The sequence below is a fragment of the Cryptomeria japonica genome, chromosome 10, assembly GCF_030272615.1.
Source record: "Cryptomeria japonica chromosome 10, Sugi_1.0, whole genome shotgun sequence".
NCBI classification, from domain to species: domain Eukaryota; kingdom Viridiplantae; phylum Streptophyta; class Pinopsida; order Cupressales; family Cupressaceae; genus Cryptomeria; species Cryptomeria japonica.
In genome coordinates, this window is record NC_081414.1 from 624,322,671 (window position 1) to 624,337,898 (window position 15,228).

The 15,228-nt window shown below is 41.0% G+C and overlaps 1 protein-coding gene across 1 annotated transcript in view; it reads left to right on the forward strand.

Annotated features, from left to right (window-relative positions):
- LOC131029977 (uncharacterized) overlaps window positions 1-15,228 on the forward strand; it is a 155,386-nt gene that overhangs the window by 60,616 nt on the left and 79,542 nt on the right. The gene's annotated exons all lie outside the window — the stretch shown is intronic.

A 15,228-nucleotide genomic window follows, 5' to 3' on the forward strand; every position in this document is an offset into this window, starting at 1 on the left:
ACCTGGGAGGAACCCGGGTGGAATCCATGGGGGACCCAGGCGGACCCGAGCCGACCAAGGCCCGTGGGTTCCCAAAAATGGGGCCCACGGGTCATAAAGTAGCAATATTTAATAAAAAATCACTTTCTTTTTATATTTTTTTAAACAGTAAACCCTAATTTCGCCACTTATGATGCATGAAATGCATCAAAACATTCATTCAACTCATTTTTTTTTGCATTTTTCAATTTTTTTTCTCTACAGCCAAGTTTTGAAGTTTTTGCATTTTTCTTCGAAGGTGAAGGCTACGAAGGTGTGAGACGCATCGAAGGCATAGAAATCATTGGAGAAGGAAGATTTAGCCATCAAAGGTGAGTGAATCTGAATTTTTTTCAAGTTTTCAAGAATTTTTTCAAGTTTTTTTCAATTTTTAAAATTTTTTTATTAAGTTTTTTAATTTTTTTAAAAAGAAGTCTTGTATTTTTGTTTGCACTTTGTATGCATAGTATGGGGTTATAATGCCAATTCTTTTTCAAATTTTTTCAATAATGTTGTGTTTTCTCTTTTTATTTTAGGTGCATTATTCATATAATCGTACATAATGGCTGGAATTTGGAAGTGCAAGTGCAAGCTCTAGTTCAATTGCCTAGGTCCGAACTCAAAATAACCCCTTTAAAATTGATCCAGAATCAACACTTTGGCATTATACAACAATGATCAAGCAAATGTCTGGTGGTGGGAGTTTTCTTTGGTGGTGTAACCATTATGGCATTGAGTTTACCAGCTCATACTATCGAGTGAAAGGTCACCTTTGCTTCGTCCTCGGACGTGGAATAAAATTTTCTAAGGGATCAGATGGCAAGGGGCTGCTAAAAGCTCTAGTTTTGGACTATATTAGAGAACAAGAGGAAGCTGATAGGAGAAGTGGCAAAGCAAAGACTGATCATCCTCTTGCCCAGTCAAGCTTGAAGAGGCCTTCTAGTAGTATTGGCTCCACAAGATCGGCTAGTTCACATCCTTTCATGCCAAAACCTTTAGTTGCTGCAGTAGAGAATGTTGTGGCTTCACAAAAAAGAGGCCTATTGGATATTGCCTTCAAAAATGAAATGAGAGGATTGCAGATCAGAGCATTGGGCATTGCATTTATGGCAATGGACTTCCTTTCAACCTTGTCAAATCACCTTACTTTCGGGACATGGTGCATACCCTTTGCAATACTCCTTCTGATTATGTTTGTGTAGGATATGAAAAGGTGCGAACCACCTCATCGGCAAAGGAGAAAGCATATGTAGAGTAACAGTTGAAAGTCATCAAAGATACGGCCGGAAACAGGTGTGTCCATCATTTTTGATGGATGGAAAGATTGTAAAAATAGGCCATTGATCAATTGTTATAGCAGTGTGCCCTAAAGGGGCAATGTTTTTGTAAGTGGTGGATTGTGAGGGGGAAGTGAAAGATGCAAGTTTCATTGCCCATATCCTCATAGAATGCATTGACATGGTGGGGGCTGAAAATGTTGCTCAAGTCATAACGAACAATGCTAAAAATTGTAGGGCAGCTGGGACTATAGTGGAGGCTACATATGGTCACATCTTTTGGACACCATGTGTAGTCCACACACTCAATTTAATCATGTAAAAGATTGGCACACAAATTGATTGGGTGAAAAAACTGTAGGCGGAGGGCGACGAGATTCAAATGTTTGTGACTAATCATTATATGTCACAAGCCATTTTTAGGACCTCCTCCAAGTTGGAGTTGTTGAAGGTAATTACTAATTTAAATTTTATTTTTTAATTTTTTAGTTTTTATTTTTAATAGTTGATATATGTTGTGTATTTTTTTATGTCATGTTAGGTTGTTGATACACGATTTGCATCACACGCTTGTCTTAAGACGGCTTGTGAAGGTGTGAGAGGCCTTGAGTTCTATGGTCATCAATGGATTGTGGAGTGTATGGAAGCAGTCCCACACAGAGAGAGCTCTAAAAGTAAGAGCATTGATCCTTGATGAGAAATGGTGGGATGATGTGGAATATGTTTTGAATTTCACTGAGCCCATCATGAGCATGATTAGGTATGCTGCTACTGATCACCCATGTTTGGGTGAGATTTATGATGCCATGGATTGCATGGTGGAGAAAATAAGAGAAGTAATAAAAAGAAAAGTAAATGACCCAACGGATGTTTGCCCTCTTGGGTGAATAACTTAAAGTACACAGATAAAGCACGTAATGCAGAATAATAATGCCATAGATATCAGATAAAATATAAGAGATGTTATTCCCTTCATAATCCTCCGTCACAAGTTACATTCGGAAGTATATAAAGATACCGAGGGGGTGCGAGCGCCAACCGTCGCACCGCAACTACCACCCCTCGGTTGCCACTAACCAAGACAATTACAACATACAACTTAATTAACTAGTTTTATTTTCATGTAAAATATTGCCGCTAACATCATCCCCCCCAAAAGAAAAGAAGTCGTCTCCGGACGACTTAATACAAAATAGAGATGACATTAAACAGAACTGCTGACGCCAATTGAGCCCGGAACTCATACACCTGCTGTGTCCTCGCCTGAAAATCCTTTTCTGCTACCATTCGATGCTCAAGTGCGGATTTCACCCTTATGGCTTCCTTTGACAACACAGTCCTCCTGTGCCTAAACCAAACTTGTCTGTAAAACACGCTTTTCAGTCTCAGCCTCCACCAACTGCTACTCAAATGATACTGTCTCCCTAGCCAATTTGTCCTCGATGGCCACCCGCGCTGCCCTCTCGACATCCAACTCTTGGGTACGCCGAGCTAAGTCTCACGCTAGTACTGCCTCCAACCTGGTGGTCAGCTCCTCCCGAGCCCTCTGTGCATCCACCAAAGTAACCTCACGTCCAATCGAGACATACTCCGAGTTCCTCGAAGCGTACCATTCATGCCTGGAAGTGGCCACAACCTTCGGGCACAAAGGCTAGGAGACGCCTCAAATCCTCTATCACACTCCCCAAAGGCCAATGCTTAGTTGCAGGCTTCTTTCTCATAGTACGGGACAACCCAACACTTACCGTGCCTTCTCTGATGCCCTTCGCCCTACTCAAAAAGTGTATTGTAGCTCAAAAATAAACTGGGGGTTTGGGGCAGCGCCCCAGCAGGGACGAGGGGCAGCGCCCCCGCGGGGCAGTGTCCAAAATAATACACTTTGTACATGGAATGTCATCCCTCTTCATTGGGATTATATAACCTGGGTCCTCAGATCAATGGTGTACTTCCACCCCCCTTTCTATGGAGAAAGGGTGTTCTTTTTCCAGTCGTGGTTCACCTTTGCTGTAACCAGCCACCCTCTGCGTAAGATGGCGTTATACCCCTTCTTCTTGAGTGGGATTACCACAAAATCTAGTATGAAGGATTGCGTGCCGATGGTGACCGGTTGGGCCATCAGGGTGCCGAGTGGCTTGATGCCGTGCTGGTCTACACCTACCAAGTTGAACGTGGGTGGCCATAGTGTTGGCTTCCCCAGCTTCTTCCACGTATCCTCTGGCAGTACATTCACCCCCGAACCTCCGTCCACGATGGTGTCCTTGAGGATAGCCCCAAGAATTCCCATCTCTACTACAGCAGGATGCTGACCACTATTTAAGGTCAACAACATTGGGTCAGCCGAGGAGCTGACCGGAACTTCCGCTCGTGTGGCACGCAAAGGTGTCTACGCAGTGGTTCGTATGGAACTAAAATGGCGGTTCTTAACTGTGGCATTGTTTCCAGAAGGTCCTTTACCCTTATAGGTACTTCCATCTGCAGTACTTGCCCAATGATGTTATTTTCAGCTTCCGTACGAGATGATGTACTCACCACCTCGTTGTTCCGTCGTTTGGCTGTCATCTCACGTTCAATATTAGCCTTTGCCTCCCGTGATCTCACCTTCTCCGTACGAGGGTCGGGATAAGTGGCCTTTTTCGTCTGAGCGCGAGTGATCGCTAGTACTTCTTTCTCACCAGTCTTCTCAGCCTTCTCAATGTTGAGGAGATTAACCCCTGCCTTTGGGCAATTTGCGTCCTCATGGTCGCCTGGTCCACACCATCGACAGAGGTGCTGAGGGGTGGCTTCCTTTGTGCAATCACGGGTGAAGTGCCCCCATTGATTACAGACCCTACATTGGATCATTGGCCGGCCCTTGGCATCATACTGGATACGGCTTCCGTTATTGTTATTGTTGTTATTCCTTCCGCCGCCACGTTTGTTGTCCCGGTAACCTCCAGATGATGCCGTTGTGTTGGTTTGCTGGGCCGTACTCGCTGGTGCAGATGTTGTGGCCTGCTCAGTGAACAACACTTGGCTCATTTGCGTACTTCGGGTTTTCATGTTGTATGGGCATTCCTTGATGGAGTGTCCCATCACTTGGCAAATCTCACAAAAGGCCTTCTTCGGGCAGGTGCCTTTTGTGTGGCCTTCTTCCTTACAATCAGTGCACCACACGTCTTCGTTTTTGCTCATGCTTCCTTTCATGTTCTTAAATTCCTTCAACATACGGTGCATATCCTTTTGAAGAGCTTGCACCTTCTTACTTGATGATTCGTCACTGCTGCTTTCTCCCGAGGACTCCTCTTCTGCAGAGGACTTGTCCTTTTTCTTCCGCGATGTTTTGCCTTCACTTTCCAAATCCATTCCGCGGTTGTACGCGTCATCGTATGAGGTGGGCGGTACAATTTTCATCTTTCTCCTCAGGGATGACCGCAACCCTTCCACGAACCATCTTTTCTTTAGTCCGTCAGCCGGCTGGTTCTCCATCTTCCCCAGTAACTCTTTTAGCCGTCGGCTGTATGTTCGCACTGTCTCGTGCTTTCCCTGCTTTGTGCTTAATATCTCCACCACGATCTCATTATCATCTCGAAGGAGTCGAAACTCCTTCTCGAAAGCTTTCTGTAGGTCATCCCATGTTCCCACCTTTGTTTTATCCACATCAGAGTACCAATCAATGGCTACTCCTCTCAGGGTGGCAGGGAATTGCACCACCCAATCCGCTTTGTCAACTACCCCGTTGGCTGACCATATTGTCTCACATGTACGGTAGTGCCGTACGGGGTCATCGTTGCCATCTTTGTTGAATTTAGGCAACTTCTGTTTGCCCGCCATCGATGGGGGTCGTCTTCCTGGAGGTGGCTGTGGCTGCGTCTGTGCACCGCTCCCTTCGGCGCCGGTGGTGTGTCCTGCGTGGGTGAGTGGAGGTACGGTGTTTTGCCTGCTGTGTGTGGCACCTACAATCGTACAGTTGTCCTCCCCTCCGTTCTCACCCGCACCCACTCTTGGCTCCCTTTGGTGATCCTCACTTCGTGGTGTAAGGGATAAGTTTCTAAACTGATCTCGAGTCTCTTCGACTAGATTCCTCCGTAACCTTGTTTCCTCCAGAACTCTTCATGGCTTCTCACCCTACGGTGTTCTGGTGAAGCATAGAAATTTTCCTCGGTTTCTGCACCCTCCGTGACACCTCCTTGGTTCCCTTCGGGCCACCCTTCGGCAGGTCGTCCTTCGGCAAGTTGCCTCACCCTCCATCTACGTTCTACTTGCTGTTCCTGAATCAAGGCCCTCTGCGCGGCCTCCCACTCGTCCGTTTCTGCTTTCTTATTTCTATCTTTATTTAATATATTGGGCATAAATCACTTCCGTACATAGCAAGCACACGCCATGTACACAAAAAAAAACAAAACTTTTATTATTTTTCCTTTCGGCCACAATTTATCTCAACATTGTGCCAGGATTATTACAAGGTTCAATTTCCCCTTCGCCTCTTGCCATCACGCTCTGCGTCCCACGACAATTGTTCCGTTTGCGCGTCGTCGACCTCTGGGTTAATCTCACCGATGGGTAGGCCCATCGTGTCCGCACGCCATCCGCTCCTTCCTTTCCTGAGTATGTCTAGGCAACGGCGCCAAATGTTTGCCCTCTCGGGTGAATAACTTAAAGTACACAGATAAAGAACGTAATGCAGAATAATAATGCCATAGATATCAGATTTAATATAAGAGATGTTATCCCCTTCATAATCCTTCGTCACAAGTTACATTCGGAAGTATATACAGATATCAAGGGGGTGCAAGCGCCAACCGTCGCACCGCAACTACCACCCCTCAGTTGCCACTAACCAAGACAATTACAATGTACAACTTAATTAACTAGTTTTATTTTCATGTACAATATTGCCGCTAACAACGGAAACACTTTTCAAAGTTGTGCAGAAAATTGTTGTTGACCATTGGAACAAGATGACCACTCCCTTACATCTCTTAGCATTTGTTTTGATGCCAAAATTTTATAGTGCAGAGATGCTTGCAACACCAAGGAGGGTGCCACCATATAGAGATGCAGAGGTTGCTTCTGGCTATAGGGCTGCCTTTAAAAAGATATATCAAGATGAGGAGACAAGAAATGTTGTCTTGAGGGAGTTTGGCCAATTTGTATCCACAAAAATCATGATGTTGTAGCTCTCAATGCTAGATATGGGATGGAAGCTGATGAGTGGTGGTATGTACATGGTCAAGGCTCCGTTTTTTTTGCAGCCTCTTGCAATTAGACTTCTCTCCCAAGTATCTATCTTTTTATTTTTTATTTTTATAGTTTTCCAATTCCATTTGATGCTATCATATTTTTATTTTATAATTTATAAATTTCTAATTATGTTTTAACTTTTGCAAGCTCTTTTTCAGCTGAGCGGAATTGGAGTACATACCCCTTCATCCACTCAGTCAAACATAATCGTTTGGGCGCAAAGAAAGCTAAGGATTTGGTCTACATACACTCCAACCTTCATTTGTTGTCACATAAGGACCCTGAATATAATGCGGGTGCAACAAGGAATTGGGATCTAGCTCTTGAGTGTGCTGATTTAGATGCTACAGTTGCACAGCTTGCCCAAGTCTCTATAGATGAGGCAGCTATGGAACTTGAGAGAGACATAGCTAGTGGGAGTGGCATTCCATTCGATAGTGGTTCAATTGATGCTGAATTTGAACCAATTGATGACCTTGGGCTTGGGTTGGATGCTTTAAATGAAGATGAATATGGAGTTTAAATCCCATAGATGGCTTGTAATTTGAATTTTTATTGTGTCATGACATTTTCACATTTTGAAACTTGAATCAGTTGAAACTTGAATATTATCTTTGTTGCAAATTATGAATATGATATTACGTTTACGATATATGAATATTTATTGACATTGGCAATTATGGATTTATGATTTATGATTTATGTATGGAAAGTTGCATTGTATTATTCATATTTGTATAGATTGTATCATTGTAATAATCAATAATGGTAGTGATAGTTTAACTTTATATAATTATATTTTATAATTTTGATGTTTGACCATATATATATATATATATATATATATATGTGGACGTACTTGTACCCGTACCCAAGGATTTTTTGTTGTTGCCGATTCCATGATCCCGTACCCGATTCTGTATCCATATCTGTACCCAAATTGGTAAATTAGATCTTCTTTTGTTGCTTTTGGGTTTGATTGTGTGAATGTTTTTTGCATCAACATTTTGGATCATACTACATGATCCATCATCAGGATGTTAGAGAGCAAAAGGATGATGTAGTATGATCTGAAACGTTGATGCAAAAAACATTCACACAATCAAATCTAGAAGCAACAATAGAAAGTCTCATGGATTGTGGAAATCTACTGACATTGATTGATATTATATTCATTAGGTTGGGGCCCCAATAATTGTGAATGAAGAATTTTCAATTTCTTATCCAACATCAAGAGGTCCATTGCCATTTCAAAAGTTATGGTTCTTCATTATCTGGGATTCTAATCTACAACAACCCACATTACCCTCCCTCTAGTTGTACTTTAGATGTAATATAGCTTTATATGAAGACCTCAAGTGGATCAATGCGCACAAAGATTTTGTCCTGAAATAAATGTTTTATATGCTGAGGCAGGCATAAACTCTCCTCTTCATTGCTTATCTCCAACTCTGGGAGTGGGAAACAACTTCATCAAAGGATTAACAGGGGTTTTTTAAAAAATACAGAAATTTTATTTCACCACATGAACATGTAGGATCACAAGTTAAACTGCATTCAGTCTTGTGTATCTCACCTTTCTTAAAGACAGAAAGTGCCCGAGATCAATACTAGTACATTCACCCTTCTTTTAAAAGTTTGAAACAAACATGGCCTTGCATTGATAGCAACAACAGGCAGGATCAATTATTTGTGAAGTATTGAAAGAGGGAACAGTTCACCCCTTTTAAAAACAAATTCTAGCCCTTGTAGGAAATCAGGAGCCTAACTTTATAAATGCTTAACAACTATCAATGCAAAATGAGCTTGTCACCTAGAAGTAGGGAGAAGAAGAGCAGATGTGACTGACTAAATCATCGTTGTAGCCATCCTTTTCTCTCTTCCACAACATTCTCTCTATCTCTCTGACTTGCAACAGGTAATTTTTTATTCCTACAGAAAACAACAGATCCTGTGGATGCAAACACAAGAAACTCTCAACATTCTATCTATGAATTTGGATACCTCTTATGTTCTCTCACTGTCCAAAATCATCCCATGTTATGCATAAGAAAAAGAAGGAATAGGGGAATTTGCTTTTACTCAAACAAAAATGCTTCTATAAAGTCTTATACCTCCTCTCGCTTCTAGATTTTATTCCATCACAAACCTCTTCCCATTCGGTTTTAAGTTTAACCACAGGATTTTCACCAAAGCACATAAATGACATGCTTTTTACATCCAATTTTCACATTGAGTCATGCATCCTAAACTAGAGAAGGCTTCCAATTTCTTCACTGCTTACAAAGTCAAAATAAATATTGACCTAGATTTTTGATTAATATAAAGCAAGGATATGTATGCTTAATTGCAATGGCAGATCAATGAGATTAGACAGATCATGGCATTTCCATTGATGCTATCTAAGGAAAGCATAGATAATTTAGGGAATTTTATATCTGGTTCTAAAGTATATGAAACTTCTGTTTTCCAGGGTTAGCAAATTACATAGACTGCATCTGGCAGGCAAGATTAGGATTATACAATTTAAAATTTAAGTCTGTCAAAATAAAAAGAGACACAAACCATGTGACTACAGTTCAAATCAGTTGTTCAATGATCTCTAGTTCCTTAGATTCCTCTATTGAAGATCAAACCCAGAAAACTGGGATCGGTGTGTGTTGACGTGTATTTTGTACACTATCAAACACAGAATAAAATACCCAAGGGTACCTTATCCTCTCTTGAGTAAAGCCTCTAAATGCTGAAGATATCGTGGAAAAGGATCAATCAGGGTGACTTCAAGGTTCTTCGTTGTAGGATCTCTACATGTGGATAAGCACCAGTGGTCGTTGTAAATGCTGTTTCTTCAAGGGGCCTTACGTTTTCGATCTGCAGGAACATGATTTTCCTAAAGCTAACAGGTTCTCAAAAAAGATCAAAAGATAGGGTTTGCGAGAGATGGATTCTAATCTAATCCTAAGAGTGACTCGATGTAGGCTAGACTTGGTAAGATTCTACCAATTTCAGTATTGCCAAGGAATTACAACTCTACTGGAATTGATGCGATCTTCTAAGGTGATTAGTGATTTTCAAATCATCAAGAATTATAGATACTACCATAAAGATACATATCAATAGTTCAATAATGATTGAAGGTTCAAGCAATCTAAATATCTCCAGTTGAACACACAAGGCGTCCTTACAATCAGTAAGAAGCTAGTGGTTTGGAACGTGAATCTCACCAAAGATCAAGCCCAACACTTAGTCCTTCAAACTTAAATACTACTTCGACCGAGAATGATTCAAGAAAGTAAACAACCATGAAGATAGCCACAAGAATTGCAATAAAACACCATAACTTCAATATTTTATTGATCTCAAAGCCAAAATAGACAACAATTGTTTGAAATTCTTTCTTCACTACTCAATCTTGTTACAAAATAACTTTCTTCTCTCCAAAGCTCTAACTATCTATCTCCTTAATATCTAATCTCTAATCATCTAATGACAAAATGAAAATGAGTGAGGGTATATATAGCATCCTCAATTACAATGAATGGCCCAGATCAAAAGAAGATCAACGGCTGAGATTCTGACACCTAAACCCTAATTAGGGTTTGTTACCAAAAGTTCCCCTTTTAGATGAACATTATTAAATGCATAGCCAAATATTTAATTGGCACAAAAGTCGAGGAAACATAGACCAATGATAATTGAGATGCCACATCATTCTATAACAACCTTTCTTCTAGAATCTTATTCCCTTTCCAATGTTCTTTCTTAGCATATGCAACGAATTTGGACACAATTCCTTCAACTTCAACAATGGGAATCTCAGGAAGATTCTTCATGCGTTCCTCCAAGTGGATAACCTGATCAAAGGCAGTGAGGAGAGCAGCTTCCCATCCAGGTTCGAGTTCTTTGATCTTCTCAATCAGGAGCATAGTAGTGAACATCAGATCCCGTTGCTCATCTGTGATGACATTGTCATCTTTGCAAAAGATGACCTTGACCCTCTCTTCCAACTCTTGGAGGTCTACATCTGTCTCAACTTCGATCCGTCTGCCAAGAATGGTACACAACACTGCAAACACCTTGTCCTGAATTGGATGGATGACACCTTCAACTTGATTGCATTTGGTGCTGATATCTTCGAAAAGAACTTCTTTCATTTGGAGTAGAGTTGACCACTGAAGTAGGTTATGAGCTCCTCCATCCATTATCTTTTCCTCTGCTAGGATCTTCCTTGGTGTTTACCTGATTACTTGTAGAACGGGAATGATAACATCTCTAGTGTGAGCGAAAGCGGCTACAGTTATCATTAGGTTGTGGACGATTTGAAGGACCTGGATATCTCGGTTGATTGTCTTCATCATTCTTGTTGTAAATTCAACAGCTACCATGTGGGATTTGTCAATCCAAGAGCTCATAAGCTGAACCAAGCTCTTGACTCTTTCTACCTCGCCAACTGATTCAAGGGGAAGTGCTTGCACAGGAGATACTGCTGGATCCTGACGTCCCAAGGGCTGATTGAGATGGCTAAAGTAACCTCTCCAAGCACCTCTCTCTCTCTCAAGCTTCCTATTCTTTTCCATTTCTTCTTTAAGTTTGCCCTTAAGTGCTTCAAATGAATCAGTTGCCTCATCCATTGCCTGTTCAGTAGTGAGCAGACCAAGCTCAAATGTTTCTACATCATACTCTTCTGCAAGAATTTCACCTTCATACTTGTCCACTACTGGTGTAGCTATCTGCAATTTCCTGGATCCTGTCTCATCTCTGATCACCTTGGACATCTTGGTGGCCTTCCTCTTTTCTGTTACTTCTTGAGAATTTCCTATAAGGCTCTCTAAGTCAATTACATCATCTTCATCTTCAATCACAATCACCCTCATCAATCTGTCCTTCAACCAATCTGGAATGGTGGATCTCGTCTCTCTAACTTGTATTTCTTTAGGCAATGGTTCGTCTTCTCGGAGAGGAGATGCCGCTTCATCATCATTCTTCTCTTCATGTAGCTCATCAACTTGGGGAGATTGACTTGATGAATGTTGAGGTGTCTGCCCCTTTTCAAGTTTATCATTTTGTACCATGGACTCCATAGATTCATCAACCTCAGGCACCGTCTTCTCTTGTCCTTCAGCTTGACTTGCCCTCTTTCCATGTCGAGAAGATGTGCCTGATGAGCGATCTCGATTGGCCTCTTGCTTCTTCTTGGAAGGTTGTCTTTTCTCAGGTCTTTCTTTCCTCATTGCGCCTCTAGGATGAGAATTATCTTCACTTATGCTTGCTCCTCCTTCTTCTGGTCTTTCCTCCAAAGTAAAAGTCACTGGTATGTTCTGCTCTCTTAGCTTCTGATGTTGTACATCCACCCATCTGCGAGTACATGACAAAAATGGAGCCATCAAAGCTCTCAAGTCCAAAACCTCAGGTTCATTCCAATCTATCTTCACTGCTTTGTCCTCTCTGTCATAAGATGACTGGATATGTCTACCGCTATCCTGTGCTTGATCTGCTACCCTATAAACTTTGCATTTCCTGATTAGATCTAAGGGTAGCTTGGAATACATCTTTCTTTTAACCTCTAAATCACTTGAGAGATTCATCCAAAAGTCCTCTACCTGAAATTCGTGTTTGTACTTTCTACCAACTGTCTCCTCTATATAACCATGAGGATCAAAATTCTCCCTCGAGGCAAAGAATGTGAATGAATATAAAGCCAATTCCTTCTCTGCATTATCCAAGGCTTGAGTATTAGGACATACCTCAACTGAATTCCCCAATATGATGGGCACGAGAATTCCATTTCCATGCTTGTGTCTGAATGCCTTTGCATAAGCTGCCAACTGTCTAGTCACCTCAAGTAGCACTATCTTGTCTGTCGGATACCTCGGCAACATGTAAGGAGGTAAAGGACACCCATGAATTCTGATATATGTAAACTTTTGAAACTGGATGAACCATGCACCATGCTTCTTCACAAGTTCTTGTGCATCCAGAGATAGTCGATTATGAATCCCACCTTGCAATATCCTAGTGATGTTCATCGTGAAGGTGTCGTTGACTAACTTGTAGTCACCTCTAGGAAGATGATGCAAATGAACATAAGAGTCACAAACTCTCTCTTCTTCGGGTCCTCTTCCAATCACTCCTCTGTGAGGTAGCCCAGCATATTCGAAACTCTTGATCAGGGCATATATGACATATGAGCTCATGTGGAACGATCTGGTAGGCTTTAGTCTTCTCAATTGCACATCCAAACAATGGCTAATAATTCTAGCCCAATGAATCGTTCCTTTTCCTTGGACTATCACTTGGATGAAGTAGAACATCCACTTTTCGAAGTAGAAGGCTTGTGGAGCCCCCGTAACTCGATTGAGCAAGGTTACCAAATCTCTGTACTCCTCCTGGAAGTCGATCCTATGTGGTGTGTTGGGAATCTTGCTCAGGCGGGGACAACTTTTGAGCAACCAATTCTTATTGATGAGATTCAGGCAAGTGTCGGGATCATCCTCATATATTGACCTGGCTCCTTCTAGGCTTTTGTAAATCATATCTTTATGCTCTGGAAGATGAAAAGCCTCACTTATAGCCTCTTCTGACAGGTAAGCCAAAGTGTTTCCTTCCTTGGATACGATCGATCTCGATTGTGAGTCATAATGGCGGGCACACTCGATCATGAGCGCATGACACTGGACTGCTGGAGGGAAACCGACCGCCTTGATGATGCCACTTTCAATTATCTTCTTTGCGACAGGTGATGGCTTGCCAATGTAGGGGACCTCCCGAAACTTCTTCACACTGAAGTTTCCCAAGTTGGTATCTCCGATATTGCTCCATTTGGACACGATCCTGGTCTCCAATTCTTCATTCCTCTGATCTTCCTTCATGAGAGCTAGACGACTAGTAGATGCTCCCGCCTTTGGAGTCGCCATCTTGACACCTACACAACATTTCACAATTAGTAATATATCTTGAAGAGTAGCAAGGAAGATTTAAAAGGAAGATAAAAGATATTAATTGGGAAACTTCATGATAAGTCTTGAGTTATCATTTCCTAATTAACTACACCAAACGTGGAATCTTCAAAACAAAAGTTCAAAATTCAAATCTTCAACAATGGTGTCAAGGTGATTTCGCCATACCTCCTCTTGAGTACTAACTCTAAGAAATGATGCAAAAATAGGTGAATTTCGCTAGGCAAAATGTAGATCAAAGCTCTCCCTTGAACAAAATACGCCCCCTTTAGCCTTCACAAGAATCAACTCCACCTCCTTCTAGCCTCCAACACTTGAGATAAATTCGCTCCAAATAGACCAGATTTCGCACCTTCTTCTTGCTCTCCAAATTCGCAGTTGAAGCAATGAGTGAATGATTCGAAAAACACCTCCAATATATAGAGTGCCCACCACCTTGCTCCCCCTAGGCCGACTTGGCAAAATGGGCTTAAAAAAATAAATAAAATTGCAAAAAGGAGGGGCCGACTTGATAAAATAAATAAAAATAAGAGCTTAGGTGCTCCATATTTAATTTTAATTTCACAAAAATTAATTTTAAATGCCTTAACAATAAAAGTTCGATTTTTTTTTAAGGCTCAAAATTAATTTATTAAATGCCAATATGTCCTTTATTAAATGCCAATTTAATTTAATTTCTTCAAATGCTTTGAAGTTAGCAATTTTGGCATTTAATACAATTTGGAGGATATTAATGCTCTAAATATGGTAAAAATGAAGAATGCCATTAACTTCGCCCTGGACCCTTGGCAAGGGTCAGGAGCGAACTTTCAATTTTGCTCATGCATTCCTCATTTTTCTTGCCCAAAACTTCATCTAGTCATTTAAATGGCATTTCTTATTGGAGTTTTGAATTTGATTTCATTTGATCTTTAGGAGGAAAATGTATTAGGACCTTTTCGCCCTGGATCCTTAGAGAGGGTCAGGAGCGATTTTCCACTTTTGCTCTTAATCCTTCATCCTTTAATTGCCAACTCTCCTTGTGGGATAAGCGATGATCTCCTTCACTCGTTCCATGCATGCTTGATTTGCTTTTGCAATGCAAAATTGTAAAAGTTATGAACTATGAATGCTATATATGGATATGAGGAATTATGTCAATGTCTAATAATTCTGATTTTTATCTGCAGGTCTGAAGGAGAGAGATCATTTAATATTTTCTATGTCTTCTCCAAATGAATTCAATTGGCATATATATTATTTAGGCAACCAGTCAATTGGTGTATTGACCGGTCATGCCTTTTAGGCATGACCGATCAATGCACCCATTGATCGATGCCTTTACAATTATACCATTAACACAATGCTGATTATCGGTTCAAAAACCCCCGATAGCATATTGTAATATCATAATATAATGACTGATCAATTTAATGAATCGGTTCATATAAACACCGATGATTCAAAGTGCACGATGAATATAATCCAACCGGTGCATTTGTTAACCAATGTTAATGCCAAATGAAGCGGTCTATTCATTAAACCCGATAACAAATATGCTCGATATAATTAAGCCCGATAACAGATGTGAATCGGTGCCAATGTTTATGCATCCGATAGCAAGTATGTATCGGCGAATTTAACCCGATAACTTATAGCATTTAATATGCTATTGGGTTAATACCCCGATAGCATATTAATGCCAATTAACAATTGACATTAATATGCTATCGGGTTGTTAGCCCGATAGCATAATGATAAGCAATGTTTGTACAATC